This window comes from Mustela nigripes, chromosome 13, assembly GCF_022355385.1.
Source record: "Mustela nigripes isolate SB6536 chromosome 13, MUSNIG.SB6536, whole genome shotgun sequence".
In the NCBI taxonomy this organism is placed as follows: Eukaryota; Metazoa; Chordata; class Mammalia; order Carnivora; family Mustelidae; genus Mustela; species Mustela nigripes.
Genome location: NC_081569.1, coordinates 110,371,570 through 110,388,559, shown reverse-complemented (window position 1 = coordinate 110,388,559; position 16,990 = coordinate 110,371,570). Strand labels below are relative to the sequence as shown.

The following is a 16,990-nucleotide window of genomic DNA, read 5'->3' as shown; positions in this document are numbered from 1 at the left end:
TCAGCTTCTCAGCCAAGCAGCCTCTGCTTTCCAGGAGTCACCCCATTAGGATCACTCAGTTGTGGTTGGATGGGGACTCCCCTGTCACACCTATCACTCAGGGAATGACAAAGCTTTTTAGGAGCTCTGACCAAGCAACTGGGGACTGAGACCCCAGTGCGTGCGTGTGTGTGTGGGGGGGGTGGTGGTGTATAAACTCCAAAGTCAGAGAGACAAGTGGCGGTGAAATAAGAAAAGGATTAACTTCAGTGAGGCCAACACTGGGGAAACAGCAGGCTAGAGTCTCAAAGATGGTCTCCAAAGTGCTACGAATACTTCCAGGTTCATATGAGGAAAATGTGGGACAAAAGTCAATGGGTATGTGCAGGTGGGCAGTGAAGGTCAGGTTGATCCCTGTCTCAGGGTCAGCCACCAGGGTCTTGCTGGTTCAGTGCAGTCCTTACTGCTTAAGAGGGTAGTTTAGGTTCCCAACAAGAGATGCTTTGTCTGCAGGGACTTTGCCTGAGTTGAGAGAAAAGCTTGAAAGAAGAACTTGATCCTTAGAAAGTACAGACTGCGGTCGAAATGGCGGCAGTCCACTTTCAATCTCACGTTATCGCAGCCCTTAGCAACTGAGTGCCCGGCTCCCCATAGACAGTCTCTCTCACAGACATTTAGTTGGCTCAGGCTTTGTGTCTGGGAAATGTCCTGGGTTTTGAGAGAAGCTCCTTATAGGTAGTAACACATAGCTCACATTTATTGAGCCTTTACTCTATGCTGAGCACTGCGAAAGGCACTTCACATTCACTATCTCATTAAATCTTCACAACATTATGAAAGTAAATACTGCAATCTACAGATAGCAAAACTGAAACTCGGAGATGGCATCAAGAAATAACTTACTTGGGTTTATACTAGGAATGCAAGGATAATTCACTATTAAATAGTCCATTAATATAAGTCACCGTTTGAATGGGTCTAATGAGAAAAAACATGTGATTTCACCTAAATGATAAGAAAGCTTTTGGCGAAATTTAAAAAAAAAAAAAAAAGTGCAACCACCTTGGAAAACAGTGGCAATTCCTCAAAAGGCTAAACATAGGATCCGATAACTCCACTCTTGGTGTAAAGGTTTGAGAAATCAAAACATCTGCCCACACAAACACTTGTAAAAAGATGTCCACAGACACGTCATTCACAATAGCCCAAAGGTAGATGCAGTGCAAATGCCCACCTACAGATGACTGGATAAACACATTGTGAAGTCACCGTGCAGTGGCTCGTTGTTAGTATCTAAAAAGGAATGAAGTTCTGATTCGTGCTACAATATGGATGAACCCGGAAAACATGAAGAAGCCAGAAGCCAGTCCAAAAAGACTACATATTGTTATGATTCCACTTAGGTGAAAAATCCAGAATAGACCCATTCATACACCCCGAAAAGAGATCAGCAGTTGTCTGAGGCCAGAACAGGGATGAGGGCTGCCACAGGAATGAGGAATGACTCCTGATGAATATCAGGTTTCTTTCTGGGATGTTAAAAATACTCTAAAATTCTATGGTGGCAATGCTTGTACAACTCTGTGATTGTACTGAAAACCACAGAGCTGTATGAACTTTAAAGAGGTGAATTTTATCATATATGAAATCTATCTAAAACTTTTATAATGAGAGGAGGGGCACCTGATTGGCTCAGTCAGGAGAACACACCCCTCTTGATCTTGGGGTAGTGAGTTTGAGCCCCATATTGGGTGGAGAGATTACCTTAAAAAAGAGAGAGAGTCAGAAAGAGAAAAAGGAAGAAAAGAAAAAGCAACCTAGCTATCCTGCTGGGAAGTCCAAATGGAGATGCCACATGGAGATAAGAACCCCTGGAAATACACGCAAAAGGAGAGAGGCCCTGCCTTCCCAGCTCCCAGATGAAGTCTTGAAACAAGTCCAGCCCCAGCCCCCAAGCACTGCACCCATGCAGGAGAAGCCAAGCAAGATTAGCAGAAGAACTGCCCTGCTGAGCCAGATCTACACACAGAGCTATGGAAGCTAATAAAACAAATCTCACTGTAAGCCACTATACTTGGGGATAGTTTGTTCTACATGGATAGATCACCAAAACAGGCATTTGGGAAAAGATACCATGGACTCCACATGGGTCAGAGATCTAAATGCAAAACCTGAAACAAACATGTTACTAGAAGAACATATGCGTAAAGCCTTCTACAACCTGTGTATGGGGAAAAACCTGTGTTTCAAAATGCAGATACAATAAAATAAAAAACTGATACACTTAATTACTTTAAAAAATTTAAGGTTTCGCAGGGCAAAAACTCCATTCACAAGATCAAAAATTCAAAGGACAGATTTGGAAAACAGATTTACCACATAATACCACAGATTAAGGACCCAGACCTCTTAATCTATAAATTTTTATATTAATAAAAATTAAATTTTTATTTAATTTTTTTCAGTTGCAGGAAAAGGATCAAAAATCCCCCAGAAGAATGGGTAAAAGACACGAGCAGAAAATTAACAACGACAATAAAAATTGACCCTGAAACAGGAAGAGATGTACGACCTCACTCATAATAAGAGAGATGCAAATGAAAACCATACGAAGATAGCATTTCTCATTCATCAGATGCGCAAATATTCAAACGCTTGACAATACACTGGGGAAATGGGCTAGTGGGAATACCAAATGGAGAGGAATTTGGCAAATATCTAACAAACCCAGAGCCAGTCAACCTTTGACACAGTCATCCCACTTCTAGGAGTTTATCCTAAAGGTACACATCCAACAATTTAAAAAATATGCATGTACTAGGTTGTTCATGCAACATTATTTGTCATTTCCAAAAAATATGTTAATACCTTAAATCCCCAAACATGAAAGATTAATTAAATAAATGATGACATTTGGTTGAAACACTGTTAACAACAACAATAAAAAAAATGTAGAAAATCTCTATGAACTGATTTCCAGAATATAGTAAATGAAAAATGCTAAGTGCAAATAATTATACTTTTTTTAACAACAGATTTTATTTTATTTTTTTATTAGAAAGAGAGAGAGAGCAAGCACGAGAGGGATGGAGTGATGGAGGGAGAAGGAGAAGCAGGCTCCCCAAGCAGGCTCCCCGCTGAGCAGAGCAGGGAGACTGACTTGGGCTTTGATCCCTGGACCCTGGAATCATGACCCAAGCGGAAGGCAGACACTTACCAACTGAGCCACCCAGGTGCCCCAGTGCAAACAATTATAAATAATACACTTTAGTATAAGAGATAAAAGGGAATAAGAAAACATAAGTATCTGCCAAATCTTGAAAAGCAAAAAGGAAAAAGCCACACACTCATACTAAAGATAAATCAGAAAACCGTGAGTGGAATATTTACAAGGGGGTGGAGGGTGCCTGGGGTAAAGAAAGAGGGGTGCATGGGTGCTGTTCTGGGTTTGCCTTTGTGTACAGTTTCAATTCTTGGGAAACATATGAAAGTTCTACAAGCTAAATAGAGGACAGAAGGAAGAAACACAAAAGAGCAAACAGACCCAAACACACCTGTTATTATCTCTGGGTTCCAAACCCACCCTTTCACACTCTGCCCTGGAAGCCTGGAGCCTGGAGCGAAGGCTCTGCACATGGCAAGTCCACTTTGCCTGCTGCCTCTGGGTGGGGGACTGCCAGCCAGGGAGGGGGCTGTGGGGCTGGAGAAGGGAGAAGGTCTCCTTCCCTCCTGCTTTGTCTTGGGGCTGCGATTACCAATTCCCCCCCCCCCCCCCCCCCCGGGGGTATCTCACTCCAGGGACCTTCCCCCGCCACTGCCCCTCCCTGGCTGCAAGTCTTTCTCTTAGCAGCAGTGAAATGCTTTACAGTGTGACAGTTTTTCCAACAGTCTTACTTCAGCAGTTAAATAACACCGGCTGCAACCAGCATCAACCCCTCTCAGAGCTCTGGTTTCCAACCCTAAGGGCTCCTTCCACCGGAACCCCAGAAACCAACCCTTAAGTAGCACCTTTTCCTCAGAGGAGGTCTGAGTCTCAACTCCACGGTTCCCTTCTGAGTTTCTAAGTTTTAAAAATTCAAACTACTTCCTCTTATTCTTTCAACCTTGAGTGGTTATCTCAGAGGAATGAAATTTTGAGTGGTTTTTGCTTAGCGCTTTTCTGGAAGTTCTTAACGTTTAAGCAATGAACGTGTGCCACCTTTATAAAAAGAAAAGGGATGATGCCCTATCCTTGTGTGCTCCTCTTATTTGCTGACACTTCACGGTGCCTCAGAACAATACAGAGGCCATGGGTGTAACGGATCATAACTGAGCTCCCCTGGGTGTTGGCCAAGTTCTGCCCCTCCTCATCCGAACAGGCCTATTGAATTTTGACAGGCTCCCTGCCTTCCCTTCCCCTAACAGAAGATTATCTGAAGACTTTTCCTTGTTCTCTAAGCAAATTATATCAGCCCAGAAAAACATTTCTCTCAGAAGCTTTTCCAGAAGATTATAACAAAGCTGAGTCTCCTGAAGTAGTGTGAGTCAAGAAGCCAGGACAAAGAAGAGAACCTGCTGGGTTCCACTGGGGCGGGGGACGGGGAGGGATGGGGGGGGGGGGGGTTTTAGCAGAATTGTTGTGCCCTGGGTTCCTCCCCATTCTCTCTTCCAGTACAAGCTAAGGGCAGGGGGCCAGACAAGACAGCCCTTCTGCCAATGGGACTCACGGCTGCCTGCCCCCAATGCATACTTCCCCACAAAACAAAATAAAATAAAATAAAACAAAACACATAAAAAAAATCAGATCCAGGGGCACCTGGGTGGCTCAGTGGGTTAAGCCTCTGTCTTCAGCTCAGGTCATGATCTCAGGGTCCTGGGATCAAGCCTAATATCAGGCTCTCTGCTCAGCAGACAGCCTGCTTCCCTCTCTTTCTCTGCCTGCCTCTTTGCCTACTTGTGATCTCTCTCTCTCTCTCTCTCTTTCTCTTAAATAAATAAATAAAATCTCTAAAAAAAAAAAAGAAAGAAAGAAAAAATCCGATCCTCAGAATCCAGACCAGGAACTCTGGAGACATGGTATTTTCTGGCAAGCAACCTGATGGCTAATAGATAACAGGTTATCCAGGAAATAATTAGGAGCCCTCGCCCACGCGGATCAGTTGCAAACACTGACCTCTGTCATTCAGCATATGGCCCTAAAAGTAAAGAACTCTTTCTTCTTTCACTTCCCCAACGTGGGAAAACATCCGGGCTCTCTCCGTTCTTGTAAACCTGACAAATTAACAAGTACAGAATCTCCGATAGGCACTTAAACCTGGTGAAGCCTGGAGGGGCCTCTCCCTGAGCCCGCCAGGGAGAGAGAGGGGTGGGTGAGGAGGTTTCTGTCTTCAGGTGGGAGGCCGGCACCAGCTTCCTGCTTCGCCATTTTCCTCCTGTGTCTTCAATCTTCTCACCCTCTCCCCCCACACTACTGCCCCTGCCCTGCTCCTTCCTGCTCCTTCCAAAGTCCACACCCAGCGGCCCAGGGCTATCTTCCCAGTCTTTCGAGATTCAGCACACTGCATTCCCTACTCCCTTCCCCCAGACACCGTTGTGAGGAGGGAGCAAGATTCAGAAATAAAAGCCTGGTTTGTGTTTAAGGACTCCATGTGGGCTCACTGCTCATAGATTATTTTGTGTTACATCATTGTTGCTTTTAATAATGGTTTCCAAAATTGATTCCTCTTCAAACCTTCTTTATGGTTCTCTCCAGCAAGATGTACAGAATTTGAAAGTAAACAGAAATGCAATGACAGACTGAGGCTTTCTCACTTTCTCCTAAGTAGATGGCGAGAGCCAATAAGCCTCTTCTTATATATCATCTCAAATCACCCTTTCTCCTTGCTGTCTTTGGACGCAGCTCATGTTTTTCTCTCATAAAGCCAAGAGTATTAACAGTAACTACCAATGTTGTGAGCACTGGCGTATGCTGGCTGCACTAAGCTCTTTGTGTGCTTTGCCCGCTTAACTGTTTCCATAGTCCTGTTTTATATCCCCATTTTACAGGTGACAGAACAGAGGCCTGGAGAGATTAAATAACGTTATTTCAAAAAAGGAAACGAGTAGAAACCACAAGGATTTTGAGATTCAAATCTGCGTCCGATTCCAAAGGCCCATCCTCTGTCACCTACATCATTCTACCTCCTTCAGGGAGGCGGCAAGTCAGAGTCGTGGATCCTGGGAGTTGGGAGGAAGGGGATGGTGATGTGTAGAAAGGACAGGATTCAGAGCCTGTGGCCAATGTCACAGCCTCCAAAATCGCCTGTCAGGCTCAGGGTCTGCCCAGGGCCCCACAAGCACCCTCTCTTTCGGACCTCACCACAAACCCATGAGTCAGACATAATTTTTCACCAGACCCTCCCCCCCACACACATACAACGTATGCATAAGATTTAAACTGAGGGAAGAGTGATGAGTTCAAGGTCACTCAGCAGGTAAGAGGACTGGAATTGTGGTTTCTGGATTCAGACTTCGAATTCCCCCACCTACTTGCGTCTTACTGTACCCTCTGTCTCTCAGCAACACTGGAGTTGGGCCTCCCTCTCACACAAGAGAGGAACGGTGCCAGGCAACCCGGCTCTTGGCTTACTTGGTGTTCAGTAGTTTGAAAAGCACAGTGAGGAGATACAAGTGTGGCTTCTAGAACCAAACTGCCTGAGTCAGAGTCCCAGTTCTGTCACGTCCACGTTATGTGGCCTTGCGCCGCTCAGTGTGTCTATTTCCTCATCTAGAAAATGAGACAGAATGACAGCAGCCACTTCTATGATGGCGGAGAGCGAGGCGGCGGAAACTGCTCGGGATCCTGAAGGAAACTCTCAACAACCACAAGGCATTATGGTCACATAACAATTTCTATCCGATAGCTAGGTTTATGCAGAAGCCACTATTTCAGTTAGTATAACTGACATTTTCCTGCCAAAGATAAGTCCTCATGGCTTTTCTGCCTCAGCTCCAGTAGCTCTCCCTGAAAGCAGACTCTGGGGCAAAGATTCGGGTTGCAAGTAGTTATCGTGGTGAACCCAGAAAGCTCGGTGAGAGAACTGGGAACAGGGAAGGGAGGCAAGGCTGTTCGTGAGCAGGCTACCCCGGTAAGAGAAGGGCTGGATCCCACGGGGACTCTCTGAGAGATGGGAGGGAACACACCTCAGAATGGTCCTTGGGGACCTGCACACCCATCCTCCATGGGGGAAGGGTTGTTCCTGGAGCATTCATCCCGCTAACCTCAGACAAGCAAACGCCAGGGTCCAGAGAGCCCCCACAGGCAGCAGCGGGAACAGGAAGTGCTGGGAAACAGGTTGCAGGTGACCCTGGGGAAAGCCAAGGGCATAGAGGTGGGGCTCAGCAGCACAATCTCCCAATGTTGCTCATGTACACTCTAGGTGTATTTTCTTTTTCCTTAGAAACGCTTGCCAATAGCCCCATTGTTTGCTCTGGATCTATTTTTAATGAGAAAAAATTTCCTCTTTGAACTCTAAGTGCCTGCTTAGGACTGTCCTGAGAAATTCTAGAGAGATAAAGCCCCCTCAAAGTATCCATAAATCATGACAGTCCCCTGCATGTTTGCGCCTTGGTGGCCTCTAGTTTACAAAATTTAAAAAATACGTTTTGCATATATGATCTCATTTAGTCCTCACGGTCAGCCCATGAGGTGGAGAAAAGTCTGCCAAAGCACCCCAGAGTTTTCGATCCTTTTACAAGGGATTGGAAACAGTTTAGTGATTCCTGCTGGGAGATGATTCCTAGGACCTGAGTGAAGTTTTGCAGCATGTCTGGACAGTCCCTAGTGGACTGAAAAAGACCTGTGCCAGCCATTTTACTCAGGTTTGGAAACTTTAAGAATATTGATGCTTTGGGAATAATAAAACAACTCAGTTACTTTGTTCATTTTTCTCAACAAACACATGGAACAATATCTTAAAATAGAAATTTCTGCCAAGGCCTGAAGATGACAGAGATCATATTCCAAAATGAGGTGCCAGACCTCCATGCGGGCTCGGGAAGGCAGGCAGACAAGCAGGCAGAGGAAACCAGTTGTGTGACCGTTGTGCTCCTCATTCGTGGTGATAAAATGGCTAAGCGTTTGGAGGTAAGAAAAGGCAGCAGCAGGAACATTTTTGTTCATTTTCGATGTACTTTGGGGATTTCTGAACATTTTCGATGTACTTTGAGCCCCAGTATCATCCATGAGAGAGAAAAGGGAGTATAGGACCCTTGTCACAAGTTTAGGTAAAAGGGATCCAACATGTCCACTGAGAGATTTAGGAAACACAGTACAAAAGTGTCCAATTCCCACCTGGGAAATCCGAAGGACCAGGGATGGGCTGACTGTGTCTTTGTGGAGTAAAAAGAAGGTCAGTGACAGTTTGTGCTCTCAAAATTGGTCACAACAATGATTAAGGATGTGGCCAGATAGCAGCCTCACCCAAATTAGGGTTGGCAGCAAAAGGGATAAGAATATACCACCCTAAAATATACCACTTTGACATGTGGATTATTTTGAGCTGAAGGCAATTAAGAAACAGTGCACATAAGAGGAACTCTGTGCCCTCTCTTTCTTTGTCAAAGCAAGGCATACATTTCCTTTGATGCTTTGCCCCCTTCCCTCTCTTTCATAATGGCTAAGAGCACTGACTTCAACTTACATAAGAAGCCTTGCAAAAATTACTTTTTTAATTTTTTATTTTTTTATTAACATATAATGTATTATTAGCCCCAGGGGTACAGGTCTGTGAATCGCCAGGTTTGCACACTTCACAGCACTCACCATAGCGCAAAAATAATTCTTACCTTCCATTTGTTTCCCCTGTGTATTTATTTCCACGATTTACCACGCCTAGGAGCCCAGCCCCCCCCCTTTTAACTTGTCTTGTCTCTTTATAATTTATCACTGTGAAAATGGTATATAAGACACCCCCAATGCTTTGGGGGATTTCCACTCCTTTTTGTGTGAGCCCTACCCCACCCCGCCCAACAGACAAACATAGACCTTCTCTCCTTTTAATCTGTCCCTGGTCATTTTAATTTGCAGGCTCCAGTCACTGAATATAAAAGGGTAGAGGAAGTCCCATCTTCATCTGCAGTAGTGAAAGACTGTCCTAGATCTGTCCAAGAGGGTTGCAGGGAGGGACAAACAGACCTCAGAGAGCAGCCTGAGTTATCACCACATTCGCAAAGGCTGAAGAAAGAGTGAGTGGCTAGAATACAGAATATTTGTCCTATGAAGCAAACTTCAGGAAAGAGATCTCAGCAATTGAGACTGAAGGTCATCCAAAAGAGCCTCAGAGAGTCAGCCTTCAAACAACTGCCAAGTGCAATGAAAGCAGGTGATAAATCCATGCCAAGACCAGTCATGTAAAAACTTCCCTGCTCCCCTCACTTCTTCTCCGTTCTAGAACTCTAGCTCTGAAAGAGTCAGGACTCATAGTTAGCAAGCTGGAGAAGGCGGAGGAAAATCATAAGCAGCTGACCATATACCCATCCCCTTAGCCCCTTTGTCCCCACCTTTCAATAATCTTGATGTGGGACAGGGCAGGAAGCTTAGATTTTAAAGCAAGAATATTTCAACTACTAAATTCCAGCTCTATGTTTCCAAGTGACCAGACGATTGTTGGTATTAATAAGCATGACTAGAAAATCACGGGGCTTGCCCTAAATTTTGTCTGGGGCAGAAGAAAGCTCATTTCCCTGAATGGACAAGAAAAGACAGTGGGAGACCAAAACAAATTTGCTTTGATTCCACTCCATGAGTCACGTTTTCAGAATTGGGAGATTTCCTAGCGCCCAAGGAAAGAGTGGGTGGTTGTTGATGAGTTGGACTCTGGTTCAGAAGCCCAGAGAACATCACTGGAGAGGTGACACCCACAAAGTAAATAGAGCAGCGCCCGCAGCCACTGTGGAGCTATGATCAAGGATTATCCATTGTCCCCACCCGATTTAGAAACCCATCCTGACCAGAGATTACAAATGCTGACAGCCACCACTGCTCCCATCACTGCAAGACCACGGAAGCAGATGACTTCTCCTGCCAGCCACGGAGCAGTAACTCCGCTGTATGTGCCCCCAGATGCTGCCCAACGATGACTCTATTAAGAGCTGGAAAGCCTGGGCATGAACAGATTGGATAATGGCTGTGAATATTAGAGTGAGCAAAATTTTTCGGGAGACCTTTTGAACTTACAGTCTCTCAGCTCCAAACCTGCCCCTCTGGGCTCCTCCTTGTGAGGCCCAGACTCTGCAAACCAGGCTCCATGGTAACTCTTCTATGGGAAGAGTTAGAGGGAGGGGGCCGAGCTGGAGAACATGTTCTATCATATGTGCTACCTGTGGGGTTCCTGTCCCTTCATTGTCACTCTAGTGTCCCCTCTCCGCCTGGGCAGTGGCAGTTCTCCCTCGCAGTGTCACCTGCACACAGTATGCAGTTTTCCCAACGCTTACCCTGAGCCTCCTCACGCTCCCCGCTCCCAGGAGACACCAGGTCCCTGTGGGCCCCTCTCCAGCTCAGAGATGCCAGCTCAGCCCAGCAGTGCCTCCTTCTCGAAGTGTGTGTTTCAGGTTTCTAAGTTTTTAATAATCCCCACCTCTCCCCACGCCTGGCCCCATGGGGAGTGCCTGCTTCCCGCAGGTGCTACCTCTGTGACACCCTCATGCGCTGGTTTTGCCTTTTCAGTCACCAAGTTAACAGCTCGGTTCTTAGTTCACAATTTTTATACTACCTTCTCTGTTCAAGTAACTGATGCAGTTTCCTTCTCCTGGCCAGTCCCCGACTGGTACGCCCCTCAGTGAAAAATGGAGAATTGGAGTACCTCAGGGGACTCCCTGGGGGTAAAGAATCAGCGAAGGGAAGATTTTAAGAGTAGTTTTGTAACCTTTCTTGAATCGTGGAGCTGTCCCAGAGACATGAAAACAATGGGCTTTCTCCTCAGAAACTGTAACTATCTATCAGAATATCCCCCGACCTTCAACCCTGGAATGCAATTCTGCACCCACTTCCAGGGGTTGGTGGACCCTAAGGCCCGGATGAATAATTCCTGTGGTCGAATGCTGGCCAGGGTGGGGCTCCATCTCGGAGAAAATCTCGTTGGCTCTCATCTAAGCCTAAGAAAAGTCGAACAAAAGGACTGTCGGTACGGGGTTGCCAAGGAGCTGTCCTAGATTTTCAAACTCCCTGAATTTGAGATAAATATCCTGACTGTGGACCTGCCAACGGTCCTGAATTCCTAGTTGCTCTGGCATCTGAAGCCTTAAAAATGCATCTTATTCAGCAACAACTATTTTACTCATGGGGACCCAGCCAACAAGAATGAGGGCTTCTGAAGCAGAGCACTGTTTTGGGGGGTCTCCTCCCAAGAGGCCCCTGGCTGACCCTGGCCAGGTCCCAGTTGCTCTCAGTCCCTCAGTGGCTGCCTAGAGAGTAGCCCTCCCGGAGAGAAAGGCACATCGCCATCTCCTGGCTGGTGCTATTATCGCATGCCAATTTTCCAACAAGCAATTCTCGGGGCCCAGTTTCTGAGCAAGCATAAGAAATTCTCTTTTGTTGTGAGTTAGTTATCTGGATGTGTTCAGTGAAGGATTATGCTTTAGAGGAGAGAATGCAGAGTTTGAGAGAAGTTACTACCTCTGGACCTCAATTTTTCCATCTCTAAGGCAAGGCCACTCTCTGAATGCAGAAGAGTCTACTGCTGATTTTCCTTTCTCCATTAAACTGCCCTGTTGAGCTTTTAGAAGGCAGCACCAGAGAATGAAAGAGGGTCCTTCCCCGCATCACTTACACGGTTAGATAGCCACCATCTATCTCCACAGAGCTGTCTGACGTATATTTGCTTTCTTAGCTGAAGGTTGATCTTTTAACTTACTTAGACATTGCTCAGGATACAGATGGATTTTTTTTTCTCTGTTAATTAAAAACAGGTTTATTGCTTTATTCATTCAATCTGTAAAATGAGTCATTCATCCAACAATTTTTTTTTATTGAATGCCTACTGTGTGCCAGGCAGTTTGGGGGCACAAGGAATATCACAGTAAACAAAACAAACAAAAATTCCTACAGCTTCTCATTTACTGGAGAAGACAGACAAGAAATAAAGTGTGTACCGGATGCAAGCCAAGAGCAGTTTATTTGGTTGCTGTCTATTTGTTTGTTTTGTTTCACTTTTTCAGACAGGCGAGCTTCTAGCATATCTGCTGATGGGAATGATTCGGCAAAGGGGGATAATGACACAGGAGAGAGGAGGGAGAATTGGTGACTTGCCCTTGGGTAGTTGAGAAGGGACAGAATCTAGTGCTCAAATGGAGAATAAATCAGGTACCTCCCGAGTCCCTTGGTGTCAGAGCCAAGTTGGGTGCTAGGGACACAGCAGTGAAGAAAACAGGCAATACCCCTGCCTTCCTACAGATCGCATTCTAATTAGGGCACTGAACAATAAAGAAGCAATGGACCCATGGGACCCATGGATTGGAATAAATGCTATGACTGAAAGACAGCGGTTGGAGAAGCTCTCTTTGAGAAGTGATGTTTAAACTGAGTCCTGAAGTAGGACATGGATCCACACGAAGAGCCTGAGGGAAGAGGCTTCTAAGCAGAAAGAACAAGTCCAAGGCCCTGAGGAGGAAGAGCTGAGCCCATTTGTACACTTGCAGGAGGTGAGGCTACGGGGAGGGTAGTTTCAGGAAGAGCGAAGCATGAGATGAGGTTACAGAGGTTGGTCATTGACGGCTTTTTTTAAAACAGCCAATAAATTTTATGAACAAATTTAAAGATACCTCAAGGCTAGGAAGAACAGGTAACATTGTTAAATGACAGAATCAGAATTAAAAAACATTTCAGCAGATGGCATGTAACACTTCTCCATGTCAAATCTTGCGTTTAGGTTCAAAAAATCAATTGCAAGAAGCAGTAAAAGGAAGATCAGGTATGCCACCAGTTCTTAGGAAAAGGGTTTTAGGTTTGCACAGAGCAGAGCCTAAGACAGAGGCCAAACTCTTTCCCGGAAAAGTTACCAAAGGAGCAGAGGAGAGGAGGTGGTGGGGAAAAGTGGTAGTGAGGAAGGAAGAAAACTATGAACTAAGAACTTCAGAACTATGTAATGAGTTGGCCATGTCGACAGGCTACTTTTTTACGATCCCAGGAGACTGTGGCATCGCTGTCTGAAAGGTGTCTCAGCACCAACCAAGGGGTGTAGAAAGGGGACAGCAGTTCTCCATTGCCCCCAGACCACCAGGTGAAGTCGCATGGTTGCCACAGCATACACTGCCCATGAGCGAGTGACAAGGATGTTTCCATGGCAGCCCTGCCCGCACCATCACTCAGAGGCCCAGAGGCAGAAAGCAAGGGGTACAAAAAGCGCCCCTGAGGTAAGTCATAATCAACTACACCTGTGCAAACTGGCTGGCAGCCCACAGAACTGGACACAGCCAGAATAAGGGACAGAAGAGACCTAAACCTCAGAAGTGATTCACAAGAGGTATCTCATAGACCTACATTGGTAATGAAGGATCATTTCCCTTCCATTAGCATTTTGGCTCAGTCTTTTTAGGCTTTTTGTGGAGACGCGTGAATGTAACTGAATCTCATTGGCAATGCTTTCATGAAATTTGGATCCTAAAGGCAAAAAAGCCCCCCAAAATGCTGTCCCAGAAGCCATAATAATCCCTTCTTTAGTACTTCTCTAACTCAACAAAGGAATCTTTATTGAATACTAGTTAAGACTTCTGGATCTCCATAAAATGCTACACTTACATCAATTATTTATTTCTGCTATGCCGAGGGCTACCAGTGGGGGCAGTGTGTTATGTGGGAAAACCATTTATTCCGTTCATCCCAGGCCAACCAAAGGCCTCAAAATTAATATTTTGGCTCATCTCCAAATGAGGTTATACCTACAGTCTCAGAGCCGTACTGACAGCAGCGTTGAAAGAAGACGATGTCCTTTATACAGCTCACCCAGGTGTCCCCACTCTCAGATCAGACTGCCTCCCGTAGGTTATGAATTAATATTTTTTCAAAACTCCTGCAATTATCTTGCGAATAACTCAGTGCCTTCGGTGTTAAATTATACCAATTTATTAAATGCAAAGTTTCCAAAAATATCGCAATTTCTGTGATTCTGTTTTGACATTTCTCCTTTTTTTTTAAGTTACCAGGAGCCTTAAAAAATGCAAGTACCCTGTGCATTTCTTGATTTCTGAGAGATCCTGGCTAATCCCTACCAATTTGTTGAAAGTACCATTTATGCAAGTTCCATTTCCCTCCTCATCCCCCATCCTGAGGGCTTCTTCTTCCTGCAGCTTCTGCACAGGGAAAAGGAAGGGAGGAGGAGCTGGAGGCTGAGTGAGGAACCCCTGCTCCTTTCCCAGCCCTGGAGGTGTTTGTAAACATCACCCGGGGCAGCCTGGCATTGCCCTGGAGACTGGTTTCTTTTTCATTCCACAGCGTCAGGAGCCCGTTTATGTAATTGTTGCTGTGGGGAGCCAGCGCTTCTAGATGCATCTCTGTTGGATGCCCAAAGGGACAGTGGTGCTTTTGGGGGAGGCTCTGGAAAGGTCGGGGGGGGGTTGGTTATCTCTGCCCCGCAGGTGCTGAACTAGCTGGCTGGGGCTGTGGTACGCTATGGCCATCGTGCTCCTCCTCAGGGGGCTCCTGGGCCTTCTTGCCCAGGCTCTAGGTGAGGACCATGCATACAATTCAAGAGACTAACATGGGCTCGTAGAAATACCACCCACGACTAGGGAACTCCAGAACCTGCTGGTAGTCTGAATACTGACAACCACTAAGAATAAGAAGGGCAGTGACTATCATTTCTATCATTTCTTGACTGTTTTCTAATCTCCAGGCCCTGTGTTAAAAGCTTTACAAACATCAGTCTCATTTAATCTTTACAACTGCTTTACCATATAAATACTATTATGATCCCCATTTTATAAGCAAGGAAATATTTATAAATGTTATTTGTCCATGTTAGTGGAGCCCAGGATGGAACCCAAGCATTGACTTCGGAGCTCTCACATTTAACCACTGTGTACATTATCCCACAGTCCTCAAGCATTTGCCCAATGAGCCACAGATGCTACATTTGCAGAAGACAGATTTACTCATCAAAAGGCCCTCTGCTCTTCTTGAACGAGGGACGCCTAGTTCAAGTCTCACACTCCCTCTGAGGTTCTCCTCAACCCCCCCAGCCTTCACAGCGTACCCCTTTTCCTGAATTCCAGCAAGAAGTGGAATGGGTGCCACTCACTTGGCATTTTGTCATCCAAGGTTTCAGGCCGTTATCTCATTTAAGTGGGAACATCTTGTCTCTGCAACAAGAATGCACGTAACCCCAGGTAAGGACATGTCTTACTCTTCAAGGCAAGAGAAATACTCCATGAAGAGGATTGAGTAACTCGCCCTCCAGGTCCTTCCTGTTGGCTCAAAGGCAGGCCAGGAGCACAGCACGCCCTTGAGAGGACCCTACTCCAGACTGCAAGGCTGGGGTGCTTGCCTCTCAGTTATCTTGGCTTTCAGCCTCCTCCCCCCACACCCCTCCTTCTTTAGCCTGTGTCAATATCCCCACTTTCTTGCCCTTTCTTCCTTGGCAAACATAAGCCTGGCGGCTTCCCACCACCTTCCTGATGAGGCTCTTTGCTGTCCAGAGAGCTCACTGCAGCCTCTTTGCAGAGAGCTCCTGGCCCTCAGCCAGGACGCTCACCTGGCCAAGAAGTGACCTCCCCAGCATGCTGCCCTAGAATGTCATTGTGCAGCATCTATTGCCCCCACCCCCTCTGTGTTTTCCCCATAAACTGCCATCTCTGAGGAGGAATCAATCCATCCTTTAATCATTCTCTGGGGGGGGCCTGGGGACTGATGGATGGGTCTAGTTGTTTTATTATTAGCCCGTGTAAGTTAAGTAAGTCCAATCAATAAACTTTATAGGTCTCCCCAGATTGCTCCAGGGGTGAGACCCAGTTGCTTTCACCTCAATAGATTTAGACCCCTGCCTAAATAAAAAGCAGTACTCACCTACAGAAGCCGTTTTATTTCCTTTTGAAAGAACCTCTCGATGCCCTTGAGCCTGTCATGACTTAAATCAATAAGCTTAACAGCTTCCAAGAGGAAATCAGTTGCCTTTGGAGTGTCTCCGTGCCACTACGGACACATGACCTTTTTAGACCCCTGAACCGAACTGGGCAAAGCGTTGAGGACTGGGACCATGGCCTGTTGCATCCCTGGGCACTGGGCACTCCTCCAGCGTGGGGAGTCTGCACCTTCCCCTCCTTCTGTCGCTCTTTCTCCCCTGTCCCAGACCTCTCTGCATCTAAGACTCCTGGTAAACCCATCCCTGTTCTGCATCTCTGGCCTCCAGGCCCCGGATGACCAGATTGGAAACTGGTCTTCCTTGTCATTTTGAAGGTGAGCATGGAAGTTCTTCCAGGTGGCACTTCTGTAAAAATGGTTGTAGTAGTAAGAGGAGGAGGAGTAATACCTCGATGGTGAGAATTTCAGGGCTTATGGGGGAGAAGAGAGCTCTATCTGGGATCAGGGACCTCTCAAATTATTCCTCAGAAAAAGCCACCATCTCTGCCCTTCTAGGGTGATTTAAGGGGGATCCTCACAGTCTTAACTCTGCCCCTTCATCAGACTGGCCAGTGTCCATGTCCACGTTCTGCAAAGACAACCGCCATGAGCCCACAGTGAAATGGGCTAGCTAGGAGACAGGAGCCAGCAGGAAAGGAAAGTCACCTCCATTTCCCTGCCCAATGTCAGAACGTTGTGTCTGAGAAAACCCCCATGTTGCCTATCTAGAATGGTGTCTAGAAAAGCTTTCACAGTATTTTCATTCTCAAGTGGGAACAAGACCCACTACTCCCTGACCATGAGATCAAACTTTCAAATTCCAGAATTTCCATGGTTGCTCCCAACGTCATTTTGTGCTGCCAAAATGGACTCTCCATTGGGCCATCAACTGATCGGGATCAGGTTGTCTCAAAACCGTTCCTATGTTGGAAAACGGTTTAA

At 46.0% G+C, this 16,990-nt stretch overlaps 1 long non-coding RNA gene across 1 annotated transcript in view; it reads right to left on the bottom strand.

The window, feature by feature from the left end:
• LOC131998855 (uncharacterized) overlaps window positions 1–10,517 on the bottom strand; it is a 39,405-nt gene extending 28,888 nt beyond the window's left edge. Inside the window, exon 1 of the long non-coding RNA XR_009398893.1 lies at window positions 10,432–10,517. This is a non-coding gene — a long non-coding RNA (uncharacterized LOC131998855). The remainder of the gene's footprint in view (window positions 1–10,431) is intronic.
• Between the last annotated feature and the right edge of the window lie 6,473 nt (window positions 10,518–16,990).